The sequence below is a fragment of the Bubalus bubalis genome, chromosome 17, assembly GCF_019923935.1.
Source record: "Bubalus bubalis isolate 160015118507 breed Murrah chromosome 17, NDDB_SH_1, whole genome shotgun sequence".
In the NCBI taxonomy this organism is placed as follows: Eukaryota; Metazoa; Chordata; class Mammalia; order Artiodactyla; family Bovidae; genus Bubalus; species Bubalus bubalis.
This window is the reverse complement of record NC_059173.1, coordinates 20,200,919-20,220,079: the sequence shown is the minus strand read 5'-3', so window position 1 is coordinate 20,220,079 and position 19,161 is coordinate 20,200,919. Positions and strand designations below refer to the sequence as shown.

The window sequence follows — 19,161 nt, the reverse complement described above, 5'->3', positions numbered from 1 at the left end:
GAGACAGGACAGCGACTGTATGGCTCCACTCCTGTGACGTGCCGAAAGCAATCAAAGTAGAATGGCGGGTGCCAGGGGCCACGGGGGCCGGGACCAGGAGTTGCTGTTCAGTGGGGACAGAGTTTCAGTTTTACAAGATGAAGAAGTTCTGGAGATGGATGGGGTTGATGGTTGCACCACAGTATGAAGGTATTTAATGCCACGGAACTGTACATTTGAAAATGATTGAGATGGTAAGCTTGATGTTGTGTGTATTTTACTACAATTTTTAAAATAGCAGAAGAAGAAAGGAAAGTACATAGTATTTTAGATAAGTATCAAAGCTATGAAGTAAAGGGGAAAGTCAAGGGAGTGCTGACATTGGAGTGAAGTTTGAAATAAAGTGGAAGGACTTCCCTGGCAGTCTAGCAGTTAAGACTCCACAATCCAGTGCAAGGGGTGTGGGTTCAATCCCTGGTCGGGGAACTAAGATCCCACATGAGGCTCGGCATGGCAAAGAAAGAAAGACGGGTGGTCAAGGAAAGCCTCAGTGAGGAGGGGCCCAGAGCAGAGGCTGCAGGGGGAGGGGCTCTGGGCAGAGGGCCCGAGGGACAGATTCTCCGAGGCGGGTAGAGCAGGGCCTCCAGATGTTCACTGTGAGTGGGGTGAGGCCAGGTCACTTTGGGGCACAGGTTTGTAGAAGATCCCTCTGGCTGTCCTGTTAAGAGAAGCAGGGGGCATGTGGGAGCCTAAGAGGAGGTTTTTCAGGGTGAGGGGGAGCCACCCAGGGCCCCCAGTCCTCGGCAGCAGTCTCTAGGTGACCCATACCTGTTGGTGGGCTCACAGCACACGCGGAGTTATGGTTATTTATGGTTATGTTTAAATTTTACTGGAGTCCCCACTGCCATCCCCCAGACATCACTTCTCCCCAACTTGGGCAGATAGGGGCTGGTGGGGTTGGTTCCGGGGCAACAGGAGTGGGATGGTGGCTTTGGCCAGGCTTTGGTTCCCATTGTTCTGGCTTTGAAGCCACACAGCCGTCCCCTGGGCCCTTGACCTGCCCTGGTGTGGGGTGGAGTGCTGGGGGTCCCCTCCTACCCTGGCCCATCTCAGAGTCTCCTGCCTCTCAGGCCCATGAAGGCCAGCCTGGGGGGAGTCAGGGGCCTGGACTTCAGCCCCAATGCCCCCCTCCCTATACCCCCACCTTGCCTTGTGTTCCTGCAGCCGCGTCTGGGTTTCAGCATCTGCAGAGTGAAAAGGTCGAACTGAAATCTGGCCTGGACCCTAGTCCAGTCCCAGTGCCAGGGCATAAGCCTATGAGAACGTGGGAAGATGTCCCTGAAAAGCCAAGATAGCCCAGGCAGAGATCACGGACCCCCTGTCCATCCCCACAGGGATCCCTGCTGCTACTTTAGGAGTGCTGAGAGGGTCTGTTTCAATCCTCCAACTCCTCCCTGGACATTCCAGGGATGACCTCAGGAGTTGCTGGGGGAAACGGCAGGAGATGGGGTTCTAGAATAGGGGTCTGGGGCCAGGGGGGCAGGAGGAGAGGTCAGCGGTTCAGGGCCCTACATCATTATGGAGTCTACTGTACCCACTCCCCAGCTGATGCCTGTTGTGTTCCCCGAGAGCCCGACTGCCCACCTTCTGTCCTTTTAGAGGGAGCATGGGGGGCCAGGCTGCAAACAGAGGTTCGCTCCAACTGCCCAGACACCGTGGGGTAAGTAGGGAGGGGAAGGGATAGAGGAAAAGACAGAGGAGCTATGTGCAGGGCCTGTGTTCCCAGCCTGTTAAGAGCTTAGAGCTGCTCTGTCCAGAGCGATCATCAGTAGCCCCATGTGACTTCTTAATTTAAATTTAATTTTTAAAAGCATTATTTATTTGGCTGCACCAGATCTTTCATTGTGGCATGTGGGATCTAGTTCCTGGACTAGGGATTGAACCCAGGCTGCCTGCATTGGGATCTCAGCGTCTTAGCCACTAAACCCCCAGGGAAGTCCCTTCATTTCAAGTTTAAATTAAAGTAAAATAGAATTAAAAATTCCATTGTCCAGTCACACTGTTCACCTTCCAGGGGCTCAGTAGCCCCTGGGCTAGCGGTGGCTCAGGCATAGAACACGTCCGTCATCCCAGAAAGTTCCATGAAACAACACTGGTATCATCTCCAGAGCACCCCCTCAAGGTGGAGACTGTTTGCCCCCATTTTACAGATGGAGAAGCTGAGGCTCAGAGAAAGGAAAATGACTCACTAGTCAGGCAGCTAGTGAGTGTAAGAGAGCACTCGAACCTGGGGGCATTGGGTAGATGTGGGGATGGTGTGCACATGGGTCCTGCTGCCCGGAGGGCTGCTTCCTGGGACAGAGGTGACCCAAAGTCACTAGCTGGCCACACACGTGTCTGGCACCCCTGCCTCAGGGCCTGGTGGAGCTCCCCGACTCAGGCTCCATTACCCGGTGGGGAGCAATGCTTTAATGAAAAGGCTGAGCAAGGATTGACATTTCCATTTGGGGCCTCCTTTTGAGACCAAATCCCATAGGAGAGGCTTCAGGAAACATCACTGGGCTCTGAAAAACTCATTCTAAAAGCGAGAGAACCATAGCCAAAGGCTGGAAGCAACGCACATATCCAATGACTCCAATGCTGTGATTCAGCCGTAAAGAGGAGTGAAGCACTGACACACACTACCAAGTGGACGAACCTCGAGAACCCGATCCCGATGCAGAGTGAAAGAGGCCACATGAAGGGCCACGGCGTGTACGAGCCCGTTGATCTGAAGTGTCCAGAGCAGGTGAACTCACAGAAACCTAGAGCAGACTGGTGGTTGCCGGGAGCTGAGCGGGGGGGTGGGGAGGCGGGGAGTCAGTGCCTATCATGGTGAGGCTGTGGGTGGTCAAAATGTTCTGGAATGAGAGGGGATTGTGGCACTCCATGCCTCTGACCTGTGGGCTTTGAAACAGTAAGAATGGGACTTCCCTGGTGGTTCAGGGGCGACGGGGCTTTTCTGGTGACTCAGCGGTAAAGAACCAGCCTGCAATGCGGAAGATGAGGGTTCAGTCCCTGGGTCGGGAAGAAGGAAATGTCAACCCACTCCAGTATTCTTGCCTGGAGAATCCCATGGACAGAGGAACCCAGTGGGCTACAGTCCATGGGGTCTCAAAGAGTCAGACACAGTTTAGCAAGTAAACTACCACCACCACGAGTGGCTAGGACTTCTCTTTCCAGTGGAGGGGTTGCTAAGGTCCTGCATGCCTCTCAGCCAAAAAACCCCAAAACCACAAAACAGAAGTGATATTATAACAAATTCAATAAAGGCTTTAAAAAATGGTCCACATTTAAAAAAAATCTTTTAAAAAATGGTAAATTTTAAGGGTGTTTTGCCACATTAAACACAAGTGAGAGGAAATGGTAGAATCTCAATGGTGCACGTATGTAATGTTCAATAGGAAATGTGTTCAACTTTGCTGTGTGTGTGAACGTTTTCATAATAAAGCATGAGGGGGAAACTAGAAGAAAATGGTGGAGAGAAAAGGTCTCCCAGATCGTGGCCCTCAGAGACCGGAACCCAGCTGGGGCCACCCTCGGGTCTGTGTGCGTCAGGTGGTACAAGGCCTCTGCGTTGCCTTCAGTCTCTCCAGGGCCTCAGTCCTGGCCATGGGCAGCAAGGGGAGTGGGACATGTAGGAGGTATGCCCGACATGCTTCCGTTCCCCACAAGGGCACAACGTTCCTAAGCTGGTATCTATGCACCTTCCCCGGCCCCTGCTGTCTTGGTATTGAACTGCCCTGGAGTTCCAGTTGGGAGGATGGTGGGGTTGTGTCTGCTTGTGGTGAGGAGTGGAGGCCCAGAGATGGGCCTGGATGTGCCCCTGTCCAAGAGGGGAGGCTGAGACCGCAGCCCAGGCCTCCCGGTGCTTTCTCTGTCCCCATTTCTACAGCGTGGTGTGAGTGTGGGGCCAGCAGCAAAGGCCAGAGCTGGGGCCGGGGTCGTGGACTGGACTAGCAGCGGGGCTGGCAGGGGCCAGTGGCAGCAGCCCAGCGCGGGAGACAGCAGGGAGGCAGAGCCTGCGAGGGCTGTCCACCCTGGAGAGGCATCCACCCGGGAGGATTGTCCACCTGGAGGGTCATCCACCCTGGAAGGTCGTCCACCTGGGAGGGCTGTCCAACCAGGAGGGCTGTCTACATGGGAGGGTCATCCACCCGGCACCCCAGAGTGCCTTCATCTTTCCTGCACTTTCTGCAAAAGAGGCTCTGGGTGTCGAAATCCTCCCTTAGTTGAATGTCCCCTCATCCCACCTGAGGTTGGAAAATATGGCTGAAACTCATGGGGAAATGTGCCTTAAGGTCTGGCGACGCTGATTTTTCTAGACAAGGAGACAGGTGGAGGTCAGAAATGCCTCCTCCAACACCAGGGCCCCAGGTGGTACCCAGGGCATCGGGAGGGGCTCTAGGCCCCTCAGTCCCCACGGAGTTTAGCCGGGCAGGTGGCCGGGCATGAGATGAGGAGCGCAGCTCATCTCGGGGTGATGGAGCACAGTGAACCAGGCAAGGAAGCCCTGAGCTTCCTGTCCACTCACCCCCGTCTCCTCCCAGCAGGCAGAGAGCTGCTGTCTGCCCCACTGAGTCGGGCCAGTTCCCTTCCCAGCCTGGCCGCCTCAGCCCAGAAGGCCTGGTTTGGGGGAGGCCGCACCAGAAGTGTGGGGATTGGCTCCAAGCTGACGCCTTCCCTCTGGCATAAGGTTCCTCCGCCCGCCTCGGGCTCTGCCAGCGGCTCCCCTTTCTCCATGGCAACTTAGCTCAGTGGTCCCAGTGGAGGAGCGAGAATCAATTCTTCCTCTTCCCTCCCTCTCTCTCCTCTCTCCCCACCCCTTCCTCTTGGCCTCCCTTCCTCCTCCGTCCCCGCCAGGCTCACGGCGCTTCCATCCATCGGTCCATCCCTCCGTCCGTCCCTGGTCCCTGAGGCACCCTGCCGTCTCCAAGCATGGGTTGCCGGCAGGGCTGTGTGCCCAGGGTGGCTCCCTGAGGCCGTCAGCATGGGGAGCTCAGGGATCCTCCGCAGACATGGGAGACCATGGGACCAGCCCCCGGCCGGCTCCTGTGGCATGTGGCTTCCAGCCCTGACACTTTCTCTCCCCTCTTCCCGGTCCTTACATTTTCTTCCTGAAAGGTAATGTTCTGCTAAAACTGTCAGAGCCTTGGGATGGGTTTATTAGCAAGGCAGGCTCTGTCCTGGTCACGTGGGCTGCTTGTTTTCCCTGGAGTCGCTGGGGTGGAGGGGGAGAGGGAGGGAGAGACATGGCCCGACTCGGAGCTGGAGGGCACACAGCAGAGTTTGGGCGCATGTGGGGTCTTTCCTCCAGGGTGGCTCTAAGTGGCCCACTCCCACTCCTGGTGCTTGGGTCTGTGGCTGTCTCTTGCTCTTCCAGTTTTCAGCCTCATCACTACACAGCAGGAAGAGTCTGCTTTCCTGGACTGGTCTGACCACACGAGGAGGGAGAGGGAATTTGGGGGCATGCACGTACACCCCAGATGGGACAGGGCTCCCAAGTGGTGATGGCTTGGTACAGATTTCTCTATCTAATCCTTTCTCACCTGGAAACGGAGTTTGGTGGGGGAAATGTTTCATCCCCGTAACCAAGCATTTCCCAGAAGATGGTGTAGTCAGGCTGATCCGGGCAGAGGGAGGGTCCTAGCTGTCTGGCTGTCCTGGGCAGTACCACTGTGTGTCTGGGACAGCCCCTCAGTGGAGTGTGGCTCAGACAGAATCCTAAGACCGCTGCCCAGCAGGTTGAGGTTTTCCGTTGTGTCTACCCCGTTTCCAGCCATGACATTCAGGACAGCTTCTCATAGCTCTCCAGAAAGGAATCGGGGAGATTACTCCATCCGCCGCCCGTCCCAGGGGTGGTCTTGGGATCCGTGCCCCTCTGGTTACCTCTGCCTCCTGGCAGTGGATGATGGAAAAAAAGAACCCCTCGCTGTCAAAGAGAACATCTCTGTTGATGGAAAGTGAGGCCCGAAGAAAACAGATTTAACACCCAGTTCTTAGAAGCCACGGGTTTGAATGGTGCTTAAGAGGAAGCCCTGTGTGATCTTTAAATAGAAAGTGAATGCCAGTGACTCAGAGGGAGGCTTGAAAGTTTGGTGCAGGTATCAGAGGAAATAATAGTCAGCCGTGATCGTGGTCCCCACCTTGGGGGCTGAGGTGGCAGGGCGCCTAGACACTCAGGTATGTGTTCAGAGTCAGGCGGTTCCTTGGATTATGTGCTTGTTTTCAGCATTATCTCTGGCGGACTGCGTTCAAAAACAGACAGCCCAAGGCAGGGCTCCCCCACCCCCCACCCCAGGCTGGGTCTGTGGTCGGGTCTCTTTAAACTGTGTTTGCTCCCGAAGCCCTGTTTCGCTAAAGCCGCCTTAACCTCTGAGTCCTCCGTGTTTCCCTTTGATAATCAGATCGGTTCCTGTGGGGCAGGATGAGAGGAAGGCTTTTGTGCCTGCGGCGTCTGTGCTGTGTCTTGCTTTCCCTTCACTGCGAGGCTGGCGTCTGTCTGTCACCGAGCCCCTGCCGGCATCTGGGCGCTGTGCAGGCTTCTTAATGACATTAGCCGCGTCTGGATTCTGGTCGTTTGCTGTAAATTCTGATGGCTTTACGAGTCGTGAGATGGGGTGGGGAGGCCGCGTGCTGGTTGGGTTGGGTTGGGTTTGCTGGCGAACGGAAAATCTGATGTGACACGGGAAAGGTCAGCCCCGTGAGTGGCGGCACCCTGTTCTCAGCTCAGCTCCCAGAACCCACAGGAGGTTGCGGCCGCTGGGGTTACTTGGCCTCCCCTCAAGGAAGGGTGTCTTTCACGGGCGTCCAGGGTGGGGGGGCAATGCTTGGGTGATCCACATTTGTGTTTAATCAGCATGCCAGCTAGTTGGAAGGATGGCAGAGCAGGGCTGGCTTGCGGGGCGGGGGTGGAGGGGGTGGTGTGGGGCGGGAGGGAAGCACGGCTCCACCAACCCGCCGGCTTTCATCCAGAGTGAATCCTGAGTGCTCCGTGCCAGCCTCCCCCCCTCCCTCTCCTGTCCTCCAGCACAAGGAGCCAGCCTCCTCTCTCCGAGCAACCTCACAAACCGGTGCCTTACTTGAAAGCCTCGTAAAGAGCCGCAGAGGGTGTGAGAGCAGGTCGGAGAGGTGAGAGCCTTTTGGCTGCCGGTGGCTCCAGCCTCCCCAAGTGTGGAAAGCTCACTCCAGGAAAAGTGGAATAGTGGCCGTGTTGGCTGGCTTTCAGGCGGTGAGTGGCTCTCTCTCTTCTTTAATTCGACGGGAGCCCTGGGATGCAGGGGAGGGCTCGGTGGGAAGCCTGGTGGTTCGGACAGACCTCAGGAAGCCCACAGGAAGATCTCTGCGGGGAAAGTTTGGTTTGCCTTGCCCTGTGCGCTGGCGTCCCCCCTACCCAGGCTGTGTCGGGCAGGACAGGCGGTCCTGGCTCAATATCCAGGGTTCTAGGACTTGGGACCACGACCACCTGAGAGGCTGAGACTAAGAAAATCTTAGTGGTAGCAGTTCATCTTTTTACACAAATGGCTTAAGAAATTGTGCAGGAGAACAGAAGCTCATGAACATTCAACTCTCCCGGTCTGCTTTGCAATGTGCCTGAACACACACACACACACACACACACACGCACGCAGTCATACACATGCACACTCACACACACACACACACACACACACACACCGTTTTCCCTGCTTCCATCAGGGGTGCATGTACCAGCTGGCATTCTGCCCTTGATAACATGATCTCCCATAAACAGTTCCCAGTATTGATAAGATCACACAGCCGTCCTTTTTGTGCATTGCTTTTTAGCTCCGAGTCTTATGTGAGTGAGACAGACCATTTGTGTCCACTTCTGGAAAGCTCTGCCCTCCTCTCTTACCGTTCCTCTTTTCCACATCGCCCCAGGCTTTGCTATGTTGTTAGGTGTGTTATAGACATTAGTATACTTGTGTCTTCAGTGGAAGCCCCAGGTGCCAGCTTTTCAGATTGGGCTGCTGAGGGTCTCAAGCTGAAAGGAAGAGGGGCTGTCAAAGAGAGAGAGTGCTGAGCTTGAGAGGTGCTGAGCCGTGAGGCCGTGTGTGCATGCGTGCGTGCAAGTGTGTGTGCGCGCCTCCCCACATTGTTTGTACTTAGGCATCCTCAGCTCTGCTTTCCATCTCTCCCCATTGTCTGGTTCAGCAGACTCTGAGCTGGGGTCTTAACACCCACCTCACAGGCGCCTTCACAAATCTCATCTAATGTAAAAATTTGCAACCACACTGTAGAAGTGGTTGGTGTTGTCCCATTTTACAGGTGAGAAAACTGAGGCCAGGAAGATCCCCTAGAGTAGGAAATGGCAAGCTGCTCCAGTATTCTTGCCTGAGAAATCCCATGGACAGAGGAGCCTGGCAAGCTATAGTCTATAGGGTCGCAAAGAGTCAGACAGGACTGAGCGACTGAGCAGAAGCATAAACTGAGCATCAGAGCAGTTGAGTAGCCCGCGCTATGGCAGAGCCAGAACTCAGCTCTCGGACTCATTCATTCACTCATCAGTTACACACACAGCCTGCTCTGCATGGGGCCCCCTGCCTCTGGGCTTTAGGATGAAGGGAAGACCCAGTCCTTGCTCCCCCAGGGAGGAGGCCCTCCATCCCAGCTGTCTAAGGAGAGAAAAAAAAAGAAGCAGAGGGCAGGCCCTGAAGGAGGAGGCGGTGCAGGGTGGAGTGGGGAGCCCCTTACACTCCCACCGCCCATCACTCCCACCCTCTGCTCTGTAGAGAATCTTGATTCTCCGGGTGCTGATCTGCTCTCTAATGTGCTGTGGGGGCAGCCTGGCTCACATTCTTGTAAAACTTAAGGTAGGGACTCTCCTGGTGGTCCAGTGGTTAAGACTCCATGCTTCCACTGCAGGGGGCCGTGGGTTTGATTCTTGGTCAGGGAACGAAGATCCTGTGTGCCAGGCCAAATATAAATAAATGAGAGCCACATGAAACGTTCTCTGGGAAAAAAGAAAAAGAGTTAAGACATCGTCTTGTCATCCAAAAGTCTGCAGAGTGGGTGTGTGTGTTTTATGAGACCTTAGGTGTGGGTGGCTTGGTGTAGAAGGAGGGCCATGTACCCCAGGACACTGTGCCTCAGTTTCCTCATCTGTAACCTGGAGAGAGCACCACCCACTTTATGTACCTCAGCCAGGAGGAGAGGAATGTGAGGGTGTGTGGCAGTGAATCCCAAGAATTGGCATCAGAGGGTTGTTATCATGCATTTAGATATCCTGGTATCGTACTATCTGATGGCTCAGAAAAGACTGTAAGCGTTTGGAGTATGTAGATATATGCATATAGATACGCAGAGAGAGAGTGCGCCAGTGGTAAAGCAGATGATTTAAACAGTGATTCTAGGTAGAGAGAATCTAAGAGTTCTTATGTTATTTTTGCAACTTTTTGGTAAGTTAGAAATGAAAAAAAAAAAACAAAAACAGAACAGCATTTGAGAGCTTTTCTCTAAAACTGGACAGAATCGTGACATAACAGAGGAGGGTTTGTACCTTAAGAAGCCACATGAACAAAGCCAATGGCTGGCCAGCCTGCGGGCAAGAGGGAGCTATGGTGGGGGAGCTTACAGGTTGTGGCCAGGCCAGACTCTCTCTTGAGACAGGGCTCTCCCTGGACTGGAGGGCCTCCAAGGTTGGGGCTGGGCGAGGCCTTCCCCGGGGCCTGAGTCTTTCCTTCCAGAGGACGGAGCCTGCTGCTTGCCCCAGGCCTGGATAAAGTTGATGGTTTCTTGCCAGGATGCTGGTTTCGTTTGGGTCCAAGCTGCAGCCTCCCTTCCCGTGCTGTCGGCCTTGTGGCCTTCCACTGAACCCCTGGCTCCAGAGAACCCCTTTCAGTAAATCTTGGCTTGCTTGCTGGGAGTTCTGGCTCTGCTGCCTGTGGGCCACCCCAACCTCCAAGGTGAGCGTGGTGGTACCCGAGCCAGCACCCCCAGCGAGTTCTGTTCCAGGTTCCCCACCTTGCTACAAGAGAATCATTTCTCATCAGGTCCTCCTCACCTCTCCGGGGGTCGCAGGGAGGACAGAAGGCAGCACAGGGCGGGAGTGTGGGGCTCATTCGGGGCCATCTCACACCATCAGGTGCCCACCGCCTGCTGGTGAAACGTGGAGGTGGAAGCGAGACCAAGCCCCTCTCCTGTCCACTCTCTGCCATCAGCCTAGGCGTGAGACCTGGGAGATCCCCCTTGGCCTCTCTGAGCTCAGTTTCCTGGCCTGCACAACAGGGTTAAGGACGGTGCCCTTGGGAGGCGGGAAGGACCAGGGAGGGTATATGCAGAGCCTCACACTCCTGGCCAGCACCTCACTCCGCCTGTCGCCCCGTGCCCTTGTCAGGCACTTCACAGCTTTCGAGGCGTGGACACACCATTATCACTGCCTGCGGCTGTGACTGGGCTTTGTCAGGGCCGCAGCAGGCTGCGCAGACAAGGAACCGGGAACGGGGAATTCAGAACGCACGCCAGCTGCCTGGTTTCCTTTGCCCACTGGGCCCCTGCGAACTGCATGGCTAAAGTCCTACCTTGGGACTCCAGGTTCCTGGATGGGGAGACTGGGAGGTGGGGGCTGCCCTGGGGAGACAGGAGGAGCAGAAGTCGTTAGCCACATGGACCCGGCATTGAGTTCCAGCTGTGAGGCCTGGCGGAAGTCACTCAGTGCCGCCAGCCTGAGTTGTGTTCTGTGCAGAACAAGGGCGATCCTCGTGCCGGGGCGCTGGGTGAGAACGGGCCGAGAGAAGGAGCGAGATGATGCCAGTGATTGCGTTATAGGGTTCTCCTCCAGGGCAGGACTCAAGAAAAGGATTAGTTTCAAATAGACAGTCTGTACCAAAGGTCATCCGAGGATCGGGGCCAGGTCAGCTGCTGCTTTACATGTTCCCAAATGTTTGGAGAGCTAGTGCTGTGCTGTGGCCAGCGGGAGCTTCCGTCAGAGGTGTGGTCACTAGCTGCCTGCGGCTTAGAAGAGGAAGGCCTGGGCCTCGCCAGCCAGCTGAGGGCACAGGGCCCCTGCAGTGTTGCTGGTGGAGAAACCAAGGCACAGGGAGTGTGTCTCATTGCTGGAGCCGGATGTGGCCACAGTGCCAAGGAGGGGCCTCCCCAGACCCAGAAAGAGAGCAGAGAGCAGAATCTATGCTTGAATCACCTCCTGGCCGCTTCCCCTGGGGGTAAGAGGGCGGCTTGAAGCTGTTTGTAGCCCTCTGCCCTCCCGGGCAGCAGCCTACGCACTGGGGATTCCAGGTCAGGCCCAGAAGTTGGGGAAATTGGCACAGAGACCCAGATGGGTTCTCTTGAGTATCCCAGAGCCAAGCTGGGCTGGGCTGGGCAGCTCCAGGGCCAGGGAAGAGTCCCCCTTCCTCTCCGCACTGGCCCCTGCTCCCTTCTACCTGCCCCCCTCCCTTTGCAGCTGTGGAGAGACCTCGCTGGTGACAAGGTGATGTTCCTTCTGCAAAGCACGGGCACGAGCCATCACATTCTTGGGCTGCTTCTTGCCCCACAGCCAATGCTGGCTGGGCCGGTGCATGCAGGGCCTTTTCCATGCTGAGCCCTTAGAGGTGTACCCCCTACTGGTCCTGGCTGAAGAACCAGTTGGTCCTGTTTGTTGTTGTTGTCTTTAAAAAAAAAAAATTTACTTTTTGGCAGTGCTGCCCAGCATGTGGGATCCTAGTTCCCTGACCAAGGATCGAACCCACGCCCCCTACATTGGAAGCATGGAGTCTTAACCACTGGACCCCAGGGAAGTCCCCAGGCGGTCATTTAGCAGGCAGGGCTGCCTCGTGTGCAGCCTGAGGAGGAGATACTGCCCGGTACTCCTGGGAGAAGAGCCTCTGTGCCATGGACAGCTGTGCTCCCTCTAACCACCGGGCAGTCTGCGAGGACTCAAGTGCGGCAGCCAGTGGGAGGGCTCCTGCCTGGGCCTGGCCAGTGCCACATTCCTCGGAGCTGCCTGGCCTGGGTGCTCCATGAGACCTGTCTCTGCAGGCGGTTGACAGCAGCAAGTGCCTTCTAGGGGGGCCCCAGGGGGCCCTTATTAGTTGCAGCAGGTAGGTCGTTCATTTCAGTGCACATACTCTCTAGTTGTGGTGGGCAGGCTTAGTTGCTGTTCGGCATGTGGATCTTAGTTCCCCGACCAGGGATTGAACCTGCGTCCCCTGCATTGGAAGGTGGATTCTCAGCCCCTGGGCCACCAAGAAAGTCCCAGGAACCTTGATTTTGAACAAGCTCACGAGACATTTCTAAAGCAGCTCATCCCTGGACTTCAGTTGCAGAGATGCTGCTCTTGGCCATGGCAAAGCCCTTTGAGCACCAACTTCATCAGTGCTGTGATGGCCCTAACCTTGCCCCTTGGCACGGCAGCATCCACAGAGCTGGGAGAGGGAGAGCCCCTCCCCGCCACAGGGGTTTGCTGATGCTCAACTGTCTGAGCTCCCTTACCCAACAGGAGACCAGGGTAACCCCAATCTCAGTCCCAGAGCTTCCAGAAGCCTTGGCCAGCTCCCCATCCCCCAATGAGAGGTTCTCCAAAAATGGAGACATGTAAGGGACACTGAGCCAAAGGTCAGGGTGGAGGTCAAGCATCTCTCACCAGAGAAACTGCAGTGGCTGGGACTTCCCTGGTGGTCCAGTGCTTAAGACTCAGGACTCCCAATGCAAAGGTCACGGGTTTGATCCCTGGTTGGGGAAATAAGATCTCACATGCCACATGACATGGTCAAAATTTTTTAAAAAGGGAAGAAACGGCGGTGCTTGGGTTAGGCCTGTGCATCTGGTGCTGGCTTGGGGCTGGCTCCCCTGAGAACTCAGACAGGGCTGGGCTGGCCTGACCAGGTGTGGGGGCATGGAACAAGCTGTCTAGACAGCAGCATGGGGAAAGCAGAAAGGCCGTGTGGCCGCACATCCAGCAGCCACTTCATAGCAGACAGAGAATGGCTTCTCACAGCCTTGCATGGGCTCCTCAAGTGACCTTACCTAATTGGGCTGCAGCCCTGGGAGAGCCTGGTGACAGGCGTGCTCTGTCCTGCTGAGCTCCGGTGTCACCCTCCTGGCCAGGACGCCATTGCCTTGTCTCCTGAAGGCTCCCAGCGCAGGGGGACACTGGGTGATGCCCATGTGGTCAGCTCGGGCTACATCCTGTTTCCTGATGCTGCAAACCAGTGAACCAGCGTCCCAGAGCTGCCGTGACAGTAGACCTCAGGCTGGGTGGCTTAGAACCACAGAGATGGATTGTCTCTCCGTTCTGGAGGTCAAAAGTCTGAAATCAAGATGTCGTCAGGGCTGTGCTCCCTCTGAAGATTCTAGGGGAGGATCCCTGCTGGCTTCTCCCAGCTCCTGGTGGCCCCAGGTGTTCCTTGACTTGTGGCTGCGTCTCTCCGATCTCTCTGTGTTCACATGGTCGTCCCCTCTGCATGTCCTCCTCCTATGTCCTCTCCTCTTCTTATATGGAGACGCTTCGTTGGATTTTGGGTTCATCCTAAATCCAGGATGATCTCCTCTCAAGATCCTTAACTAGGTCTGAAAAAGCCCCTATTTCCAAATCAGGTCATATTCTGAGGTTGCAGGTGGACACAAATTTCGGGGGACGCACTGCTGTCCACTCCACCCAGCAGGCAGGGCAGGTCTGTTGCGCTGGCAGGGGAAGCAGTAGTCTGGCAGGGGGAGGTCCCAGGAAACAGATCTGGGGCTTTTAGCTGCCTCAGGCTCTGTTGTCAGCTAGGGCAGCTTTGGCTCTGCGAGTAGAATCAGAGTCCAGGGCACAGGAGGTGATGTGATAGCCAGTGGGGAGCGTGGGTAACTATCCTGGAGAGGGTGTGCCGCTTGGACACCTGTTTTGTTTTGTTAAGGTTGGTTTTATTTATTTATATATTTATTTTTAATTTATTTTATTGTTTTCGGCTGCACTGGGTCTTCGTTGCTGCACATGGGCTTTCTTTAGTTGCGGCGATCGGGGGTTACTCTCTAGCGGTGTGCGGGCTTCTCACTGTGGTGGCTTCTTTGCTGCAGAGCACGGGCTCCAGGGCACACGGGCTTCAGTAGCTGTAGCACAGTCTCCATAGTCGTGGCTCCCGGGCGTAGTCACTCTGTGGCATGTGGGATCTTCCTGGACCAGCGAGCGAACCCATGTCCCCTGTATTGGCCGGCAGATTCCCAACCACTGGACCACCTGAGAAGTCCTGGATGCATGCTTTATGGTGTCCTGGGCAAGAAAAGCTAAACAAGGCTCTGAAGAGCTTCAGGACCAGATTGAGTCCCAGGGAGACAGATTGCTTGACAAAAAGCCTTCCAGCAGGACCTTGTAGGGGTGAGCGTGCCGTCCTGGGAGATGCTTTCCCAGCCCTCAAAGGACTGGTATTGCACACAGCATCCGAGTCCCCATCCCATGAGCTCTGAGCCTGAGACTGAGACTCACCCCAGGGCAGCCAAAGGGACATGGCAGTGCCAGCCCCAGACCCCTGGCTCATGGGTTTGCGGGGGGAGGAGTGCTCCCACATGCTGCCATCGACTCCTCTGCAAAGCCCAACCACCCCTTCCCCCGACGTGCCGTCCCACCCCATTGGCTTCTGCAGCCGGGTCTCCCTCCCTCAATCTCTCTGGAAGCTCCACATCCTGCCAGCTTGCCCAGGAACCTTGTCCAGGGGCCAGCCAGACACCCTGCCTGCCCCCAACTCTGCCTCTGTCTCAGCACTGAGCCCTCACGGGGCACTACACTGGGGGGGCACAGTGTGGAGTGGTCATCTAGGTGCTTGGCACCTGCAAGAGCCTTCATCCCCATGCGTCCAGGGCCTGTCCCAGACGAGATGCACTGAACACATCTCAGCCGTGAGGGAATGCTGGTCTCCACAACTGCACGCACAGGCTGGATGCTTTTGGAGAACGTAAGGTCCAGCATTGCCGTGACCTCCTGCAGACCTTGGGTGTATCCCTCTCCCTCAAAGGGCCCTGTGTCCCCATCCACTAAGGAGCAATGGATCCTGCTGCTGTGTGAAACCCTTCCTGTGTCTGACTTCTAGGAACTGTTTACATCCAGGGGTGATGGAGGGGACCCTGCCATGGTGCCATGCATTCCTCTTTGCCGGGAGCAGGTGGCCTGTGCCTGCCTGGCTGCTGGCATCTCAACCACCTGTCTGCATCCCTGCCCACACCTGTGATGTCCCTTAGATGCTCCTGCTCAGTGAGAAGTAATAGGCTCAGTGATGGAAGACACCGTTAGCTCTCAGCCCCGCCCAGGGTGCCTGTCCGCTGGAGCCACCTGCCTCATCCTCAGCAGCTTAATTTTTTTTTTAGTTGAGATTCACATAACATAAAACTGTTTCTAAAGTATACAATTCGGTGGCATTTAGTACACTCACGATGTTGTACAGTCACTTCTGTCTAGTTCCAAAATATTTTCATCACCCCCAAAGAAAACCCTGTACCCAATTCTGGGGCTTTTTCTCCCTTTTCTGTTTTATTTTAAAATTGTGATAAAGTACACATAACACACGTAAAATACACGTAACAGGCTTCCCTCGTAGCTCAGTCAGTAAAAAAATCCGCCTGCAATACATGAGACTGGAATTAGACCCCTGGGTGGGAAAGATCCCCTGCAGAAGGAAATGGCAACCCACTCCAGTGTTCTTGCCCGGAAAATCCCATGGACAGAGGAGCCTGGTGGGTGACAGTCTATGGGGTCGCAAAGATCAGGCACGACTTAGCGACTAAACCACCACCACATATAACAAAATTTACCATTTTAATCATTTTTAAGTGTGCGGTTCAGCGGCTAAGTACATTCATATTCTCATGAACCATCACCACCATCCATCTCCAGAACTCTTTTCTTTCCCTGAGCTGAAAGCCTGTCCGCATTAAACACTAAGCCCCCACTCCCCCCAGCCCCTTTCTGTCGCTATGAGTCTCTCCGGGCACCTCATAGAAGTGGGATCACACACCACTTGTTCTTTTGTGTCTGGATTATTTCACATAGCATCATGTCTTCCATGTTGTAGCAGGAGTTAGAATTTCCTTCCTTTTTAAGACTGAATAACATTCCATTGTGTGGATCGACCACATTTGGTTATCAGTTCATCCATCCATGGACACATGGATTGCACCCACCTTTTGGCTATTGTGAGTCCAAACCTGGGGCTTTTTTTTCCCCCGTTTCTTTTATTAGAGTATAATTGCTTTACAACATTGTGTTAGTTTCTGCTGCACAACATCATGAGTCAGCCATATGCATACATATATCCCCTCCCTCATGAGCCTCCCTTCTACCCTCCACCTCCATTCCACCCGTCTAGGTCATTGCAAAACATCAAGCTGAGCTCCTTTCTGAGAGTCTAATGAGAAAAGTACGGGGTTGGGGGGGTCTGACTAGGCTGTCAGTTTCCCAATACATGCTCCCACCCTCCTTGGTCCATAATTAGCTCCAGACCCCTGAGCCCAGGCCCCTGGGCAAAGATGATCCTTCAAGAATGTCCTATGCCACCTGTACCTTCCTCTCTGAGCCATGCTGTCTTCCCTGCCCTTAGGCCCCAGTTTCTCCTCCAGACAAATCAGAGCGCAGCTTGCTGAGGACCTCAGCCCTCACTGGGGCGAGCTGGGCTTCCCTGAGCTCTGACTCGCCAAGTGACCTTGGGCATGTCACTTCCCTTCTCTGAGCCCGCGCCTGTCATCTGTCAGAGAGACATGATAACCTGTGACTGCCACTCCCGTGGTACCAGCTCCTTGGAAAAACGCCCTACATGACCATTCCCATCCTTGTCCTCCACTCTCTGCTGCCAGCCCTTTCCCCGCTTTCATTCTACCCACAGGGGTTTTCTGAGTACTTGCTTTGGGTGGACTGGGGCTGCCCAGGAGAGGGGGCTTTGAGCTGCCTTGGAGGGATGACCAGAGTATCAGGCTGAGGCGAAGAGTTCAGTTGTCCAGAAGGAGGTACCCAGTGCCCCAGCATCATCTTATTTAATCCTGCCTAACCCCATGAAGTGGATGATGTTCCTGCAAACTGGTGAACTGAGGCCTGGAGGGGTTGAATGACTGGCTCAAAGACAGAGCTTAAATTTGAACTGAAGTCCATCTGTGCCAAAGCGAGTCTTCCCCACCGCATCTTGCTGCCTCCCACTAGCTTTGTTTGTTTGTTTCACCACCTCGTTTTATTTTATTTTTTGCAGGGTGGGGAGATGGTGCCTGCCCCCGCCGCCCCCACCACCCCCAAGCCTGCTGTTCCGTTCAGGGCTGTCGAGTGCCTCCCCCCTCCCCACCCTGTTGACATGGGGCTGTTGCTGGGCTGGTTTTGTTTTTGACCCAGTCAGCCTGGCAGGGAAGTGGCGGGCTGTGTGCAGAGCTTCCAGAAATAGCCCCAGGCTCCCCGCCAAAGATAGAAGAGCCAGACTGTGTGCGATGGGCTTGGACCGGTTAAGATGACTCAGTTCCCCGCACCCCAGCCACCCCCTCTTCTTCTTGCCCTCCCCTCCAGCTCACCAGCCCTGCGCCTCACTCAGCCTGGGCCACCGGATGTGGCTTCACATCCCTGTGTCCCTAAGGTGGCCTTACTCCCAGGAGTGCCCAGAGGCTGCTAAGGGCTGCCAGCTTCAGGATGCCGGCTTGGGTGGGTAACCTGGGCTTAGAATCAAGGATTCTTGTTTCCTCCCTGTGACTAACTTGCCCGGTTTGACCTTGACCAAGTCCCTTTGGACTGCAAGGATATCAAACTAGTCAGTCCTAAAGGAAAGTAGTCCTGAATATTCATTGGAAGGACTAATGCTGAAGCTCCAATATTTTGGCCACCTACTGCGAAGGTCTTTTCTTTTCATTAGAAAAGACCCTGGTGCTGGGAAAGATTGAGAGCAGGAGAAGGGATCGACAGAGGATGAGATGATCGGATGGCATCACTGACTCAATGGACATGAGTTTGAGCAAGTTCTGGGAGATGGTGAAAGACAGAGAGGCTTGGTGTGCTGCAGTCCATGGGGTCACAAAGAGTTGGACGCGACTGAACTGACTGAAGTCCCCATCAGCCTCTTGGCTGCAGTCTTCCAACAGAAGATGCGGAGAGGGCATCTGTCTGCCCGCCTCGTGTCATCATGCAGGCAGGGGTCCCAGCCGGTGGTGGGAAGGTTGGTGAGGACAATATTGATGAGTTACTTCCTCTACTCCTAACTATTGTGAGTGTGAGGATGCAGGTCAGAGGGAAGCCCTCCCTTAGCAGGGCTGTCTCAGCATTACCGTTGCCATCGTCATGGTACTGATGGCAGCCGCTACTGTCCCTTGGGTGTTGTGTGCTGGGCACTTTACGTTCATTGTCTCTCTCTCATTTTTAAAGGCATTTAACAATTTTTTGTTTATTTATTTTTGGCTGCACTGGGTCTTTGTTGCTGTGCACGGGGGTTTTCTTTAGCTGTGGCGAGCAGGGGCTACTTTTCATTTTGGTGCTCAAGCTTCTTACTCCGGTGGCTTCTCTTGTTTCAGAGCATGGGCTCTAGAGCACAGGCTTCTATAGTTGTGGTGCACAGGCTCGGTTGTTCCGGGGCCTGTGGAATCTTCTTGGAGCTGGGATCCAAGCCGTGTCCCCTGCACTAGCATGCAGATTCTCAACCACTGGGCCACCAGGGAAGTCCCCAGTCATTGCCTCTTCATTTACCAGCCCCCACCTCCGCCGGACTACCCTACGGGACGTCTATGACATTGGACCTACTTCTATAAACGGAAGAACTGAGGCTCGGAGAGGGAGTAAATTGCCAAGACCCAGTGAAGGGTGGAGCCGCTATGGGAATCCTGGTCTGGCTTCAAAGCTGGGCTCTGCCTTTGATGTCTTACCCCCTCCTCCTGGGTAAGCTTGTCCCTGCTCTCAGCTTCCCTCTCCAGACTGTGAGCCCAGTCTCTTGGGGCTGCCTAGAACCAGCAGCTTGAAGATTCTGTCTGTGTTCACCCGGGGAACCTGGAATAGGACAGAGATCCACTAAGGCTTGGCCTCAAAAGAGAGCCTGGGGGCATAAGGGCATCTATGGGACTGAATATGCTGCCCTTTTAATATCACCCTTAATTAGTTATTTATGGGAGTAGAGCTGATTTACAATGTCGTGTTAGTTTCTGGTGTACAGCAAAGTGATTCAGTCATACATATATGTACATATGTGTGTGTATGCGTGC

The 19,161-nt window shown here is 54.8% G+C and overlaps 1 protein-coding gene across 18 annotated transcripts in view; it reads left to right on the top strand.

The window, feature by feature from the left end:
- Positions 1-19,161, top strand: part of PITPNM2 (phosphatidylinositol transfer protein membrane associated 2) — a 159,753-nt gene that overhangs the window by 67,244 nt on the left and 73,348 nt on the right. Inside the window, exon 1 of one of the 18 annotated variants that reach the window (XM_025267747.3) lies at positions 3,104-5,142. The exons of 16 other annotated variants lie outside the window; for them this stretch is intronic. The gene's annotated coding sequence lies outside the window, so the exon portion shown is untranslated. Of the gene's footprint in view, positions 1-3,103; positions 5,143-6,972; positions 7,250-19,161 lie in introns of those variants that run through there. One more of the 18 variants, XM_025267746.3, reaches the window with a different exon arrangement.